The 15,651-nt window shown below is 36.8% G+C and overlaps 1 protein-coding gene across 1 annotated transcript in view; it reads left to right on the top strand.

Annotated features, from left to right (window-relative positions):
• TENM3 (teneurin transmembrane protein 3) overlaps positions 1-15,651 on the top strand; it is a 1,246,978-nt gene that overhangs the window by 428,821 nt on the left and 802,506 nt on the right. The window lies entirely within an intron of this gene.

Genomic DNA, 15,651 nt, shown 5'->3' with positions numbered 1-15,651 from the left:
CAAAAAAACCCCCCAAAAAACCAAAAATTCAACATTTCAGAAATTACTGTTTATAAAACATTTATATTAGTTATACTCACTTTATAATCTGCTAACATAATAATAGGACATATCTTTTCACTGAGCCCTTCTTAGAGATAAAATATTTGAAGAACTTAATGAAATTAAGTTTTCTATACTTCTAAATATGGATTTGAAACAATAATCATTTATATCTATTTTTTTTATTTAAAGATTTTTATTTATTTATTTATTTGACAGAGAGAGATCAGAAGGAGGCAGAGAGGCAGGCAGAGAGAGAGGAGGAAGCAAGCTCCCTGCTGAGCAGAGAGCCCGATGTGGGACTCGATCCCAGGACCCTGAGATCATGACCTGAGCTGAAGGCAGCGGCTTAAACCACTGAGCCACCCAGGCGCCCCATTTATATCTATTTTTGAATCACGTCTTCTTTTCTATGAATACTTCAATAGCTAGAACAACCTGCAAAGAAATTTCTTCAAACATTTGCTCATACAACTTTTGCTTCATTATGTTTCATTAATAATTTTGGAAGTAGCTAGATATTAAATTAAATACAAATGTATCCTAGTTTTGAAGCAAACCTTTGAAAGAAACGTTAGTCTAGTACATGTAAATGCATTAACTAAATGCATTTCAATCATTTAAATTCTTAGAGTTTTTTATCTTAATTCTTGGGTTTTTGGATTTTGGAGAGCATTCTTTAATTCATGGCATTAATAACATATATAATCTGTACATCTAATATATATGATACAAATCAAGCACCTTATGGACATGTACTTAATATGAATAGTGAGCTCTCCATTACCATTGTTAAGGAGAATATCTTAGATAAGTTTTCCTAAATTTTTTTTCTAATTTTCTATTTTTTTTCTAATTTCACATGCCTTCATTTCATATTCAGATCAAAACTTCAAAGTAAGAAAAAATGGTTTAAAAATCTCACATTGTTACCAGTTTGTTTGCTATTACACCTTACTAATAAACTTTCGGTTAATGATCAGTTGTAATTCAGTTTAATTCCATTTTAATTCAGTGATATTTCTAAATTGGGTAATTAATATCTGACATTATTCTTAGTGCCTGACACCTGCTTGAATGTCCTTTACCATGAGGAAAGTTTTCCATTGAGCCAATGTAAATAAAATCTGGAAAGTAGAGAAAATAGCTACCTTGAAGAAATTTGGCACTTAAGAACCCAGAAAATACTTTAAATACTTTCCTGATTTATTTCATGAGTTCTAACCCACTACACTTGAAAAGTTTTTCTTCCTGCTTGCCTTATTTACCCTAAGTGCCAGTCTGATAGACTCAGTTATGGTGGACACTATGAAAATAGAGTGTCTATTCTGGACGCCAGACTTAAAACTTCAGTTCTGTTTAGATCTACCCAATTTAAATAGGTATTGTTCCAAGTATTTAACTGGCTTTTTCTTTTTTAAAGGACATTTTTCAGCTAGAAAAAGAAGTTAACATACGCAGGATGGGCTAATAGCTAATTGTGGTTTCGTGGGTTGTTAACATAAGCATAATGGTATACTCGACAGGATACATTGTTTCTAGTGAATATTTCTATTTCTCTTCATTAGGAAATTTGTGATCCTCTTTAACCTAGATGGCTACAGGTATATCCTAGTTCTGTACAGGTTCTCATTTTTCATTTTATTTGTCTTCATTGTCCTTCCTGTGCAATGCCTTTCTATCCAATCTGCACTGGAATGGATGCTTCCTTGAGTCACCCCTTAAATTATGCCTGCTACCCCTTCAAGAATGTCTGAGGACATTTGCTTTCCTTCAGTATAATTCGCTAAAAAATTCCAGGTCTGCTGGGCACACTCTCTGATCAGCTTCTCATATTCCACAATGCCCTTGATGGTTTATATCCTGGGCTTTTTGAAGATAAGATGCAGCTTTGAAATTGGGAACAACCTAGAATAGGCTACTATATGGTACAAAAATCTTGAATTCAGATCACTCTCTTTTCAACTATCAAGCATCCTCCATTGATGAGAGGACTTTAGATATTTGACATTAAGCTAGATCATGCCTGGGACATATACATGATATAAAGGCAGATGTGCAAAAAAAAAAAAAAAAAAAAAAAAAAAAAAAGCAAGCTATCGAAGTCACACAACAATCCTAAACAGTTTCCCAGATCAGGCTCAGCTGTGGCTTGTCGTTTCCCAGCCCTGCTGTCTGAGAGCCCAGTTTAAAAGGACAAATTCAAATCAAATCAAATTCACTGTCTTTACATGATATGCATTTGGGATGTTTGTTGGCACACAGTCAATGCTACTTAATCATGGTAGTAATGATGGTAAAGAAGAGATGTGAACAATTAATTGAATAGGCAATACTCAGAAATTTATCCTGAAATTAATGATGTTCCTCTTGACCGTGTTTTAAACAACAAAGATATGTAAGGCTATAATTTTTGGAACTATGCTTCTCGTTGCAGTATTTTCTGGTTACATTTTGGAAGAGGACTGAGTTCCTTAACTTCCTTCATTGCTAGTGGAATCTATGTACATAAATGTTAAAATTATACTCCAACATAAAGGTAATTTGCTTTCAGTTTTCTTCCTCATTATTTTAATTAATTGGGATTTTCCATATGAACCAAAAATCTGAACTCCACTAGCTCTTAACGAATGATACAGGAAAATATAATTTCTCTGTGAATGTTAGGTTGATTGGAAAATGTCATTCTCTGACCTACTCAGCCTTGCTAATCAAGGGAAGTCTTCGGAAAAACTCACAGTTAGATTAAACAGGCTACCATCCATCCGCTACCCCCTTTATTTGTTTAAATTACAGTTTTTTTGTCAGATATCAGGTTTAGTGTATCTGAGGAAAGCCACGCCAACATGGTTGAGAGCGTATATGCCATGTCTCGGGTAATTGGATAGTGTGCTGAGTTTCACCTTAAGCTGTTTTGAATTAATGCAAGACAGCCGCTGGCTTTAGGTGGTTTAATTATCAAGAATTGTCACATTTTAGTTATCAGCCCAAAGGGTGCATGCTGGGGTTGATTGTGAACATGTGGTCCTACCTGATACAGGTTACCTGATGGCCAGATATGGGTCACTTCGGGAACAGACTTAATTTAAAAGAGCACTCTCCTGATTTCGAAATATTTATGGATAGGAATCAGATTTTTCAAAGAAAAGAAAGACTACTTAAATACAAGCTGTTCCGTGGGAAGAAGGAAAAGACAGTCATAATCTCAGTGTCATACTTACAAGATTTATGTTGAAAATAAGAGGTACTTAAATATCAAAATTCATTGTGAGTTTTTTTTTTTAATTTTTGCATTTAAGATGATTCAAATCAAGCCATCTATCCTAATGTGTTAGACTAACCCATGGCCCACTCTATTATTACAAAAAATCAATTCTTATCAGAAGTCTCTGTTATAAACCAGGTAGAATATAGTCCTGCCTTTATTCTTAGTCAGGGGAACCTGGGCCATTTATCCAAGAAATCTTCAGTGCCTGAAGAGTTGGTACAGTTTTCAGTGCTACGTGTTTAACTGCACTTTTGCTGAAATTCTGTAGTGGGAACGTTTCACTTAGAGCCTAGGATCCCAATGACCACCACGATGCTCTAAATTCTATTGTTTTCCTGGATGCTATCGCTTTCCTGAAGCATCAGTAAAAATAATGGAACTAATTCTTCTGAATCACTGCACTCTTATCCCAGTTCGGTTCTAATAGTATTGACTACAATCTAAGCATTTTTGCTTCACTCAACACAGCTCTTAAAGGGCTTTCCCTTTTGAAGGCATACTCTCTGTGGGTGGTCAATACCCTTATGAAATTGTCAGACTTGAAAGTAAGATGGATTGTTACTGGAACATTAAGTAGGACAGAGAGCAGATGAAATTTAAATACAAAGTTGCAGCTGTTCATAAGCTCCAAAACTTAAATTAGTTCAGCTAAACTGCTACATTCCAGTAAGAAACAGAAATGAGTTGGTTACTCATGCCCTAAGAGGAGGAAAATGCATCTAAAGTATAAATTGAAACCTTGCCATTTTAAGAAACTAACATTTGTGCTAAGTGATCCCTCCTGAATCAGCCCCTTTAATCTAATTTTTTACAACCCCTGTAGAATAAAGACGCTTAAATCCAGATGGCCTCTCCTTCTAGTCTCCTCCCTCTACCTCTGCAGCTTTGCACAGGTCGACCCTCTCCTTCTTAGCAATCTCCTCCTTCCCTTCCTTTAGATCTTCCAATAGCTTTCTTATTTTCTCTTTATTTCCCTCTCTGCTTCTCCTTCTGCTAGACGTCTTTTATAAAATTCCTGGAGTTTCCATTTCTGCTTCCTACTTTTTTTTTTTTTTTTGGTCCTAATCCATTTTCTTAGATTGCTAATCCACTCTTAACCCATCTCAATGGCAGGCAACCTAGGTGCCTATTATTAAATTGCAGTTCTTGTTCAAGCCTTTATTCTTAATTTATTTCCCGTTGTTCACAGATCATGACCGACCAGGTGGTTGTGTTTGTGAAGTCGGACTGCAGGGTATGCCATCATCAAGAAAGCAGCCCTAATCTATCTTGCTGTTCCTATCCATAGCTCCCACGTTACCTGCTTGCCTGAGCTGCATGATTTCAAGTTCTCTGGATTGTATCTCCCTCACCCCACACCTGGTGAGCCACTAAGTCTTAAAGTGTGACCTCCATAAAGTTCTAAGTTTGTTTCTTCCTCCCTTTTGAACCATTATCACCTCGTTTCTCCTTCGCACTAGCTGATGACCTCGTTTCTGGGGGTTACCACTTTACTTCTTGCTGCCTAACCAGGTTAGCCTAGAGTTCATTTGCATATAGAGCAAATGTAAAATCCACAATCCAGCATTGGGGTCTGTCTGAACTGACCCCATTCTACCTTTTCGATCTTAACCGTGTTCAACCTGTAGCTTCGTGCTTTTGCGTGACACTCAGAGACCACTTTGTGCTATGGTGTGCTTACGTTGACCTTTGTTTCTGTTCTTCCCTCGACTCAAAACAATCCTGCACAATTTTTAACACTCACATCATTTGCCTTACCCACAAACATTGCCTAAACTAACACTAGTCCACGGTGATTTTTTTTCATCCTCTGAATTGTTTCAGAGTGACACACACGGGCTGAAATTCTCTATAAATTTTATATTTGCTTCCAAATTGTTTCCTAAGTCATCATGAATATATGAATTTCCTCTCAAACAAGATTTAGCTTTCCTAAAGAGGAGAAACTGTGAATTGTACCATTTTAAAAGTGTGAATTCTACCATTGAATTTAAAAATAACTATTCCTAGTTTCTGGGATGTTTCCCCAATTCAGTTATTTCTAATCCCTGTGTGAGTATCAGAGGAACTAGGTCTTAATGGCATAATCAGATCCCATGTCAAATAAATGACATTAAGAGTGTTATTAATATAATTCCGTATTCCCAGAGATGTTCTGGAAGGTTTATATGTACCCTCATTTATTATAAATACATTGAAGCATGCTTAAATTAAAAAGACTGAATAAAAATGAATTTCACATGACAAAAAAAAAGATGTTCTGTAAATGGAAGAATTAATGTCTACATTCTCATGTAACTCTAGCAAATATAAAGAACTGTGGTCTTGCTCATTAAACTACACTCTGAACTCATTTCATGTTTTTTTACCCATAAAAATTGCATGTTTTTTTGCCCGTATAAATTGCACACCTGTAGAGCAGACTTGACCATTATCCCACTGTAATATAGCTAATGAATTATAGACACCTAGGATGTATTTGAGAAAATGTGAGGGCAGAACTTAATTTACTTCTCCATTCTTCTCCATACCTGTTGGGTATTTTGTGGGCTCCCAATAGTGGGTCAATGAATACAAAGATCTTTGCCTCCTCAGTTTTGTTTATATAAAATTCATTGAAATTTATATCTGTGATTTTATGAAACTACCAATCTCAGGTGAAGTGTTCTTGAGAACACAAAAGGAAAATGCTTTTGCTAATATTTGGGCCCATTTCTACATTTGATTTGCATTAGGCTTGATAAAGCTTTAATCAGAATAAGAAAACACAATTGTAGGTTCAAATGTTTCAACAACACAAGATGGTCTAACCCTCCTGATGTGTCACTAAAACTTTTGAAATAATATTTTTTCCACACATTTCTAAAATATGTATTGTAGAGTACTACACATGAAGCAAAGCATTTTTATTGCTCATAGAAACACCAATAAACAAGCATCAGACATAACATGTTACGTTTTTTATGTAGGAGGAAAAAAAAGCAGGCTCATTAATCCTGTATATATCTTACAGAAGTTAAAAAAAAATGTGTTTTAACGGATCAGAAAGATAGTTTTTAAATTGGAAAACCTGCAAAGAATATGCCACTGACTATAATTTCTAATGTTTTTGGCTAATGAGCTGATCTTAATTAGTTAATTGGATATGACACAATGGTGTTATTACCAAAGTTTCTAATGATGTAGTAACATCACCTTTTAAGCCCATATGTGGACTGGTCATCTTATTGAGAAGTATTCTTTTACTTTTTTTAAAAAGATTTTATCTATCAAAGAGAGAGAGGGAGAGAGAGAGACCACAAGCAGAGGGAGTGGCAGAGGGAGAAGCAGTCTCCCTGCTGAGCAAGGACCCCCATGGGGGACTGGATCCCAGGATCCTGGGATCATGACCTGAGCTGAAGGCAGACACTTAACCGACTGAGCCACCTAGGTATCCAAAGATGTATTACTTTATACGCTAAACATAGGAGGGCTAAGGAGACAGACACAAGCATTAGGATAGTTCTAATTCTGTCAGATGTCCATGCCTTGGAGATTCACCTGTCATACTCAGACTCCACACAGGGATGGTCTCATTTATAGGTCTGGCATGACTGGCTTCCCCGAAAAGTTATCCATTATTTGCTGGCAGCCGATAAGCCCATCAAGAGGTAACCAATAAGCAAGAACTTATTTGAAGGGTGACATTATCTTACTACTGCCAGGGAACATGAGCAAAATAGCCATCCGTCTATCATATTTACAAAGAGAAGGGGTGTTTGGAAGTAGAAGTTATTTTTTAAGGTTAGAATCCTTAATCCAGAGCTGCAGAAGAAGATTTGATATTTTGTAAATAGTTGCTTTTATCAGAGATCTGGTTAGGGGTTTTGCCAAGTAAACTGTCACCAAGACAGTGACAGTAAAACACACACACACACACAGGAAATTAGAACTTTTCTGAGCTTAAGATGCAATGATATGTCAGAAAACACATGTCACAGAGTAGGTATCGAAACATCATTTGCGTCCAATTACTGGCGTCTCTTGTTCCGTATGCATATTTAAGCACACGGTGTACAAACGGTCTAATGTTCATAAACATGAACATTAATTAGGGCCCTTTGTATAATTCCACTGTCAACTTGAATCATTTGTTTCCACTGATATCTCCTTTAGAAAGCCCGTCTGCAAATACTCCTGTATTTCTTCTGCCTGATCTAAAATGTGATTTTTTCAAATGTGATTTCTAATAATGCGTTCATTTCATTCTAATAAGCAGGAGGTGAGATTTAACACATTAACATAAACCATTAAATGAATAAATACTTATTAACTGTGTTAGATTTCATTTCCTGTCAGTAGAAATAACATGGTTGCCTTTTACAACCATGTGACAATTGGCTGCTTTGTGTCTTTTAGCGAGAACCTACCCAAAATTAGCATTTTTATAAATTTAAACATTGCAAAAATGCTTAGGTCACTCTATAATAAATTTCCTTCTGAATCCCTATTAATTTGCTATTATTATTAATTTACTATTTATTAGCTATTCCATTTACAAATATTGACTCACCAGACACCAGCACGGAACAAAGCCTAAACACATTGATTTACTACACACTCCCCTCTGCAGGCATGCAATATTTTGTTTCTATGTATGCGATATTCTTCAACTGTATTCTTTGTGTATGTCTTCTCTTTCTCTCTCTCTTACTGTACCCACCTCGAACTTTTTTAAAGTTAGCGAAAGCCTGTAACATAGCCTTGCTTTCGTCGGCTTGTTTAAAGGTAGCTGTACTTCATAAGCTTACATTGGACTTCCCCTGCCCCACCAATCATTTTACTGCTATTATTTGTGTTGTGTTTAAAATGCAGGCACTACTTTTAGTCTCTACTCTTCAATAGGCTTCCCTCCCTTTCCACTTACAGTCCAGTTCTGGGACACAGGAACATTGGGCATCAGGAGAGAGCACACCTTGAACTCTGGGAGATGGAGTGAATGATTTGTTAGGAAGTGAATACAGAAACGGTCTTTTCGCGCTCTTGCTCTCTCTCTTCCTTTTTTTTTTTTTTTTTTTTTTTTTTTTTGCACTCAATCTAAAATTTAGAGAATTAGTTCAAGACTTTTTTTTTCCCCATTTTTATGAAAATGACCTAAGGCAAGTCACTTAATCCCTCTAGACTTCCATTTCATTGCCTATAAAATGAAAGAGTTGAATAAGCTCATCATGATCCCTTTTAAAATTAAAATTCGTGTTTCTGAGACATCATGCAAAGAAGTTTTAAAAGAACTGGAAAGTTTTGCTGAAGGAGAGAACAATGTTCTCAAAAACACCCTGATATTTCTAACAATTAAAATTCAGCTTCTGCTTTTCATATTGGAAAACGGCAGCTCCAACATTTTCCCAGATGTATCTCGAAGCCAGATGGCAACATTGAAGTGCGAACATTCTGGAGCCATTGAACATGCTACACACACACACACACACACACACACACACACACACACACACAGCGTGAAGATTCTTTCTGAGGGGCAAAGAGGCTGGGGCTGTTTCTTGAAAAGTGGACAAGTTTGTTGGATGGCGGGATGTATTTCATGAACCTGGAGGACTGGGGTTTATGGTTTCCAGCTCCTTTTTCTTTGTCGTCACAGCGGCGGGTTCAGGTTTTCTGAAGGAGTGTTACCTGTAAATAGACACCAGCTCTCCAGGCCCTTTGCTGGGCTTCGCCTGGTTGTTACACCCATTCCCTTTCATGCAGTAGGGTGTTGATTCATCGCAAAGGCCCTGCCTGGTGGTAACAATTTGTGGAGTCACAAGCAGGATGAGTTCCAACTGGTAAACACCAATACAAGAAAACCCAAGGTCCATCTCCACACAGAGAAACACTCTTTTTGGAATTCACCCTTCAGAAATGCAAACTTCCTGTTCCCTGCCTTAGGCAGCTTTATGATTCCTCACAGGCTAAGAAAGATCTCTCCTTTTCACCCTGATAGCCCCTTTCCAAAAAACCCCAATTCCAACATCAGGTTTCACGTGGGCTCCTAGTTCCTTCTCTCTTTCAGCCTCCAATTTCAAAGCTGGCTGACTCGATGTTTACAAGTTCTGTCCCCAGATCTATACCCCCAAATTTTCATGTGTGAACTCCACACTGCAGACTAATTATTTTGCCACAAATGTCATGTTTAAGTGGAATGGTTCTTCCTGACATATTCCAATGTTCACCCCCTCCTTTATTGATCTCTCTTTTACTTCAGCTTTGACACAGATGTAAAGACATACTGAAGAGCGCGAAACATATTTTTGGTCGAAGGAAGAGTGTCTCCATCATTCTTCCTGGCTGTGTATCCAGGAACACATTTGTAAGTCAGTACATCCAAGCAGGCTCTTCTGAACCAGTTTCGTAGTAACCAAAGGTGGTAGCTTCCACCTTTGAACTAGACATTCCTAGGATACTGACTCTCAATTAAAATTTAGAAGCACCGTGGTTTTCCCACTGGTCCGCTTCTGCTTCCAGAACAAAATTCATAACTTTGATCAAGGACTTTGATTCAAAAAGCTTATTATCTACATCTGGAAATATTGGCGGTCACTGGAAACACTGAGCTTTCTCTTCTTTCAACTTCAAGTGTTTGCAGAATCACTCTTGGGCGAAGAAAACCTCTGTGCTGTCAAAGCTACTGATAGATTTGTTAGAGAACATATTTAATAACTGTATTTAATAACTATATGGATGGCATCTTCGAATGCTTTCGGCATTATACTGATCATGAAATATACTGTCTTTGCCTGCCTTTTCAGTCTTCTTTTCCTCACCTTATTCAATACATTTATAGTTACGCTTCCAACAAAAATGGGCTTTAAAGACTTGCTTTACCCTCATGGACTCTTCTACCTTCAAAATATTCACCAGCACTGTCATCGTATTTGAGCAACTGAGTACTCCTATGACTCATCAACAAATCCATCTCTAACAACTGCAGTCAGCGACACAGGTGCCATTAGAAAATTCTTGCTTCATCTGCCATAGCCTGATAAGATCAAGTGAAACAGCCCTATTGAGTTCCCGCAATCCGACTTCATTGAGAAGAGAAAATGGAAAAGGAACAGTGTATACTAAAAATAGCGTAGTGTTACTTCATCACTTGTTTTTAAATATAATCTTTGGAAAAGTGGAAGTGGATAAGCCAATATGTCTGTGGTTAAACACACGAGCGCACGTGCATACACACACACACACAGACACACACCATTTGTGAAAGTTTTAGCAACAGATAATATAACAGTTACCCATTTCTGTGTTTTATTTTAGGGTTTTCACTGTTTTGTTCCACATTTTTGCTCATCACTGCAAATGTCTGTCGATGGTTTATTTGTCCATTGCTTGAATTTCCTCTAATTATTAACATGAAGGGTGAAGGTTTTAAGACCTATCATCTTTGCTTATGCAAGTTTTCATAACCCCTACAATATTTTCTAGTCTCACTGAAATCCACTTTGCTGTGTGATTCTACTCAACAAACTCAATATCTTCCCCCTCACTAAGCTTCCTGGCATTCTTCTTTCTTAATTAAGTCACCTAAGGTTTCAATATAACCCAAACGATGTCGGGCCAGATCTCTTCCTAAATATTTGCCGAGGAAATAGCCCTCCCTTCATATTTTTCATCCATCAGGTGTATCCCTTTCCAAGTGCCTGAACTTTCAGCTTCAATAATATTGCAAAATAGTCATCCCTAAATATGTTTTATTTACATTTTTTTCCAATAGAAATAACATTCTGAAGATATTGTCACTCGATAACTTTGTTGTCTACTGGTTCAAAGAAAGAACACTCAGCTGAAAAGATGAAGCAGTCACTAAATTAGGGGGTGATATTTACTGGATCATTTAACTTTTATATTATTTTTTAATCCAAAAACATTTATACCTTACTATATTGATACATTTTAACAGAGATTTTTGTGTTTTACATATTTAAGTATTCATGTTGACTATTTCCAAAGGTTTGATATTAAAATAACACAAATCATTTGGCTATTTTTTTTGTTAGAGAAAATGTTAAGTTTCCGTAAGTTATTTTTTATAGATCCCTCCTTAGCTCACAAAAACTACTGTATTTTTTTCACTAAAATTACTAGATTTAATAAAAGACAAGTCCTAGGTCCACATGTTATCTGAGAAGTAAAAAAATCAAATATTGAGAAATATATTATCTTTGTGTCCTTGAGACTTAGGTAAAGCAACTCTGTTGTGTGTGTTCTGGTTTTTTTGTTTGTTTTTTGTAGTTATTTGCTTACAGGTGAAAAATAAAGGAGTAGTTAAGAATTGCAGGAATTAGAGAAACACAGAAAGAAAAGTACTTGGTATCATGTATACAAAACTAAAATAAAACCAACAAAACTGGTTTAAACAAATTTTTCCAATTCTTTTTTTTTTAAATAGGATTCTAAAAGTATCTCATCAACTGCCCTGTATATTTTATTGTTGAAAAAGACCTCATTTTTTAAATTTTAGAACAAATTTTCCAACACTTCATTTTATATTGGTTGTAATATTTATTTCTCTAATTGATTTAGCACACAAATGTGTTCTCAGACACTCATAAGTTCATCAAAACAACCACTTTCATGCTGAATTTTTTGACACTTTATCATAACCCCAATATGAGTTTATCTTCAAAATTTGAGGAAGATCTTAATTCTTAATGGATTCATGAGAACATCTTAAAGAAGATTCTATTGCCAATGCCAAAAATATTTTGGCTGTTTAGATTAATCTAAATTTAAATATTGCTTAACTTAAACTTCAGTGATAGTAGATAAACTTTTTTTCAGTAACTAATTGAAAAATATGCCACTTTCTATCACTTTACCTGGTTTCCACCTTTCAAAAATTCATGAAAATCTAAAGGAAAATAAATAGCAGCTCAAGGTGTATTACAATAGTGTAGACGATTCTTTCACATGACATGAATAAATGGCCCACGCTATCTCACGGATGATACCAGATGTCAGCAGTTCCAATATGTAGATTTGTTATTTGTTTCCATTCAAGATACATATTTCCAATTCACGACAGACAAATCCGGAGAAGGAAAATTTCAGTCTCTACCTGAAACTGACCCTCTTGCAGTATACCCTTAGAGCCCCCAAATCCCTTGAGTCCTTTCTTCCCTCCAGTGCAAGTCAATACATTCAATTCCACAAGCATTAATTGGGCTTCTGCTGTGTGTAAAGCACTCGGTGTGAAGTGCAACAGAGAATAAGCTTTGGTCCTTCTCCGTCATTTCAGCACAGGAAAGGTGTGCTCCCCGGCTTTCCCCTGGAGAATGAAAGCTTCCAGTAGTATTACTGGGAGCAGAAGTAAATATCGGAATATTGCCGGTATCTTTATTCTCAAGTGGCAAATCACCTCACTAAGTGTGCGTCTATTTCTGCCTGAGCTTTTGTGCACCTGCCCGTGTATGCAAACGTCCTCGTCTCCATCAGATTCCCCATGGCAAGCAAGCTTTCCTGTTTTTGAATTTCTTTCAAATAATTCCCCTCTTATAGGCCACCAGTTATTTCACATTTCTGTGGTTGTAGAGATTCATTCAAAACACTCTTAACATGTCAGAGATCACAGTAAAAATTATTTTCATTAATTTGGAAAAATAACTAAGCAAACCCTCTCTATAGGATGGCAAGTTGGAAGAAAGTAGAAAGAAGAGTACAAATTAAAGGCATCAGACCCCCTCAAAGCAACGTTAGGGTTGCTATTTTGAGCCTGATCATTAGCCATTTTCTATCTATCATTATTACTCAGGAGAGTGGTAGAAAACCAATCGGAAGAAAATTTACAATGACAATATCGTATTTGCCCATATTTTTCTTTAGCATACATAAATGCACAGTGCCATCAGAATAGTTTCTATTCCGGGTAGTAGAGTGCAACTCTGTGGATATCCATGCAAAGTATAAATAGGGTTGGATGTTAATAACATTTCAAAATGGCAGAGAGGTAGTGTGTGATGAGGGCCTTGCCTGGTATGCACTGACACTGGTTCAGAGAGCCAGATGCTGCCAGGAGAACTGGGTAATAAGTCTTGTGGGAGTGCACAATTAAGACTGGGACTCAATTTTGAAGTACGAAGAGGAGACCAGGGATGTTGACTTGCAACATCCCTTCTTAATCAGGACAAGAGACAGGAAGCATTTGACACTAAGCTTCCCCCTGCCAAATTGCAACCCTTTTATAACAAAACATAACAAAACAAACAAACAAATAAAAACCCAACTTGTACTGTTGTGAGGAGTCACATCTATATTCTACATCTGTGCCAAAGTATATGCATCTGTGTGTAATGATGAATCAAAATTATGAGATGGGATAGGACACCATGGCTGAAGCGGTCTGGTGAGTTTATTCATTGAGTGACCACGTGTACTGTCCGTGCCACCCTAGTAAGAATCTGGGAACAGATGTTTAAATTCCTTTGCTGCCAAAAAGACAACAACTAAAACAAAAATAAAAATAACCCCCCCCTCAAAACAAAACAAAACAAAAAACAAAAAACAAAACTGACCTCTTCAGTTGTTCCCTCGGGGCCCCTGAGAATATGATCTTTTTTTTGGAGGCTAAAGTCAATCCCTGAACTGCCAAGTGAAAGGAAGAGGAATCTGGGTTAGCTGGAAATTTTTTTTTTTTTTTTAGATTTTATTTACTTATATGACAGAGGGAGAGATCACAAGTAGGCAGAGAGACAGGCAGAGAGAGAGAGGAGGAAGCAGGCTCCCCGCTGAGCAGAGAGCCCGATGTGGGGCTCGATCCCAGGACCCTGAGATCATGACCTGAGCCAAAGGCAGCGGCTTAACCCACTGAGCCACCCCGGTGCCCTGGCCAGAAATTCTTTAGGTGAGTCTCCCATCTTGTCTGTAAGAATTACTCGCGAGATATCCCATGGAATCTGCCTATTTGGCGTGAGACTCTCTACGCTTTGTGATCTTTCTCCTAGTGTACATCTTCTCGATGACTTGCAAATATTTACCAGAAATACTCACAGCTGAAAGCTCCTTACACACCCCTCACAGCATCACACACATTTACACCCTTTCCAGCTGCCCGCTATATTTAAAATCACAGAATTTTACCACGATGTTTTCCCACTTTTGCATCTTATTTTGTGAAAAGTCATGAATTAAAGTATAAAATCCCACCAAAACTACTGGTTATGTAAGAATCATCCAATTATTATTATAAAGTGAAATTTTTATGTTTCCATCAAGTTTTCTCATCTTTCACTTCCCTAAAACAAACTGGAAAAGGATCATTATAGCAGTTCTTTTTTTCCTCCTGCTCTAATGGGAATTCTCATTCACGTGACTCAGATAATACATAACAAAGAAGCATGTCACAGGCCTGGATGGTTTGAATCATATTTGAGCCATATGATGCCAGACAGAAACGTTTGGCTTGGCATAAAAATCTGTAAGTCCATATGTTCTAGATAAAGAGGTAACTGTGTGTGTATGAGAGGGAGTATGTATGTACACACACTCACACACACACACACACACACACACAAAATTTGGATATGCTGTCATTTTTCAAAGTCTCAGATGTTTCATTTCTTCTTTTTTGACAATTTAGATCTGTTTGATGTTCAGGGACTAACGTAGATTTTTATAGCCACATTTTTAAAGTCATTCTCCAATGTGAGAAAGAAAGATTGCCTTTGTGTCAGAATTAAAAATTTAAGAGACTTTAGTGTAAAGAGCAACTGTGGTCGAAGAAAACAAAACAAGTAAATGAAAACAAACAACAATGAAACAAGCCAAATTAATAAATAAATAAATAAAAGAGAAAAGGGAAAAAGATACTCTAAAATACTACAAATGATCCCCAAATATACTGTTTCTGTGAGTGTCATTGGGTTTCAAGCCCAACATCCCTGCTCTATGAGGTGGCCACACGCATATTTAGATTTTCAAAGTATGTGCTCCAGAAGAACAGAGGGATTTTTATGGGATACGGTGTGATAGATTGAAAATAAGCAGAAAGAAGTTATTTGTCATGGAATATTTGAGAAAATTCTGTTTTACAATAGCAATTATTCTCGGCATCACCCACATGCATATAACTTCTTAATTTGAAATTCTTGGAAAAATCCTTATGTTCTGTCACAGTTTGGTTGTTTTATCCCATTAGTGGTCTCTTACCGAGAAGCAGCAGAAGGCACTAATCTACTCAGTAAATATTAATTGAATGCCGAATTCTGTGCTAGTGAACCTATTCACTGTACTTCCTTATGGAAGCAACCACGTTGCTTGCTTTAGGGTCTGCTTTATTTCTGATTTTTTAAAAGCCTAACTTCTGAATT

Source organism: Mustela erminea, chromosome 21, assembly GCF_009829155.1.
Source record: "Mustela erminea isolate mMusErm1 chromosome 21, mMusErm1.Pri, whole genome shotgun sequence".
NCBI lineage: Eukaryota > Metazoa > Chordata > Mammalia > Carnivora > Mustelidae > Mustela > Mustela erminea.
This window is presented reverse-complemented; position numbering and strand designations above follow the sequence as displayed.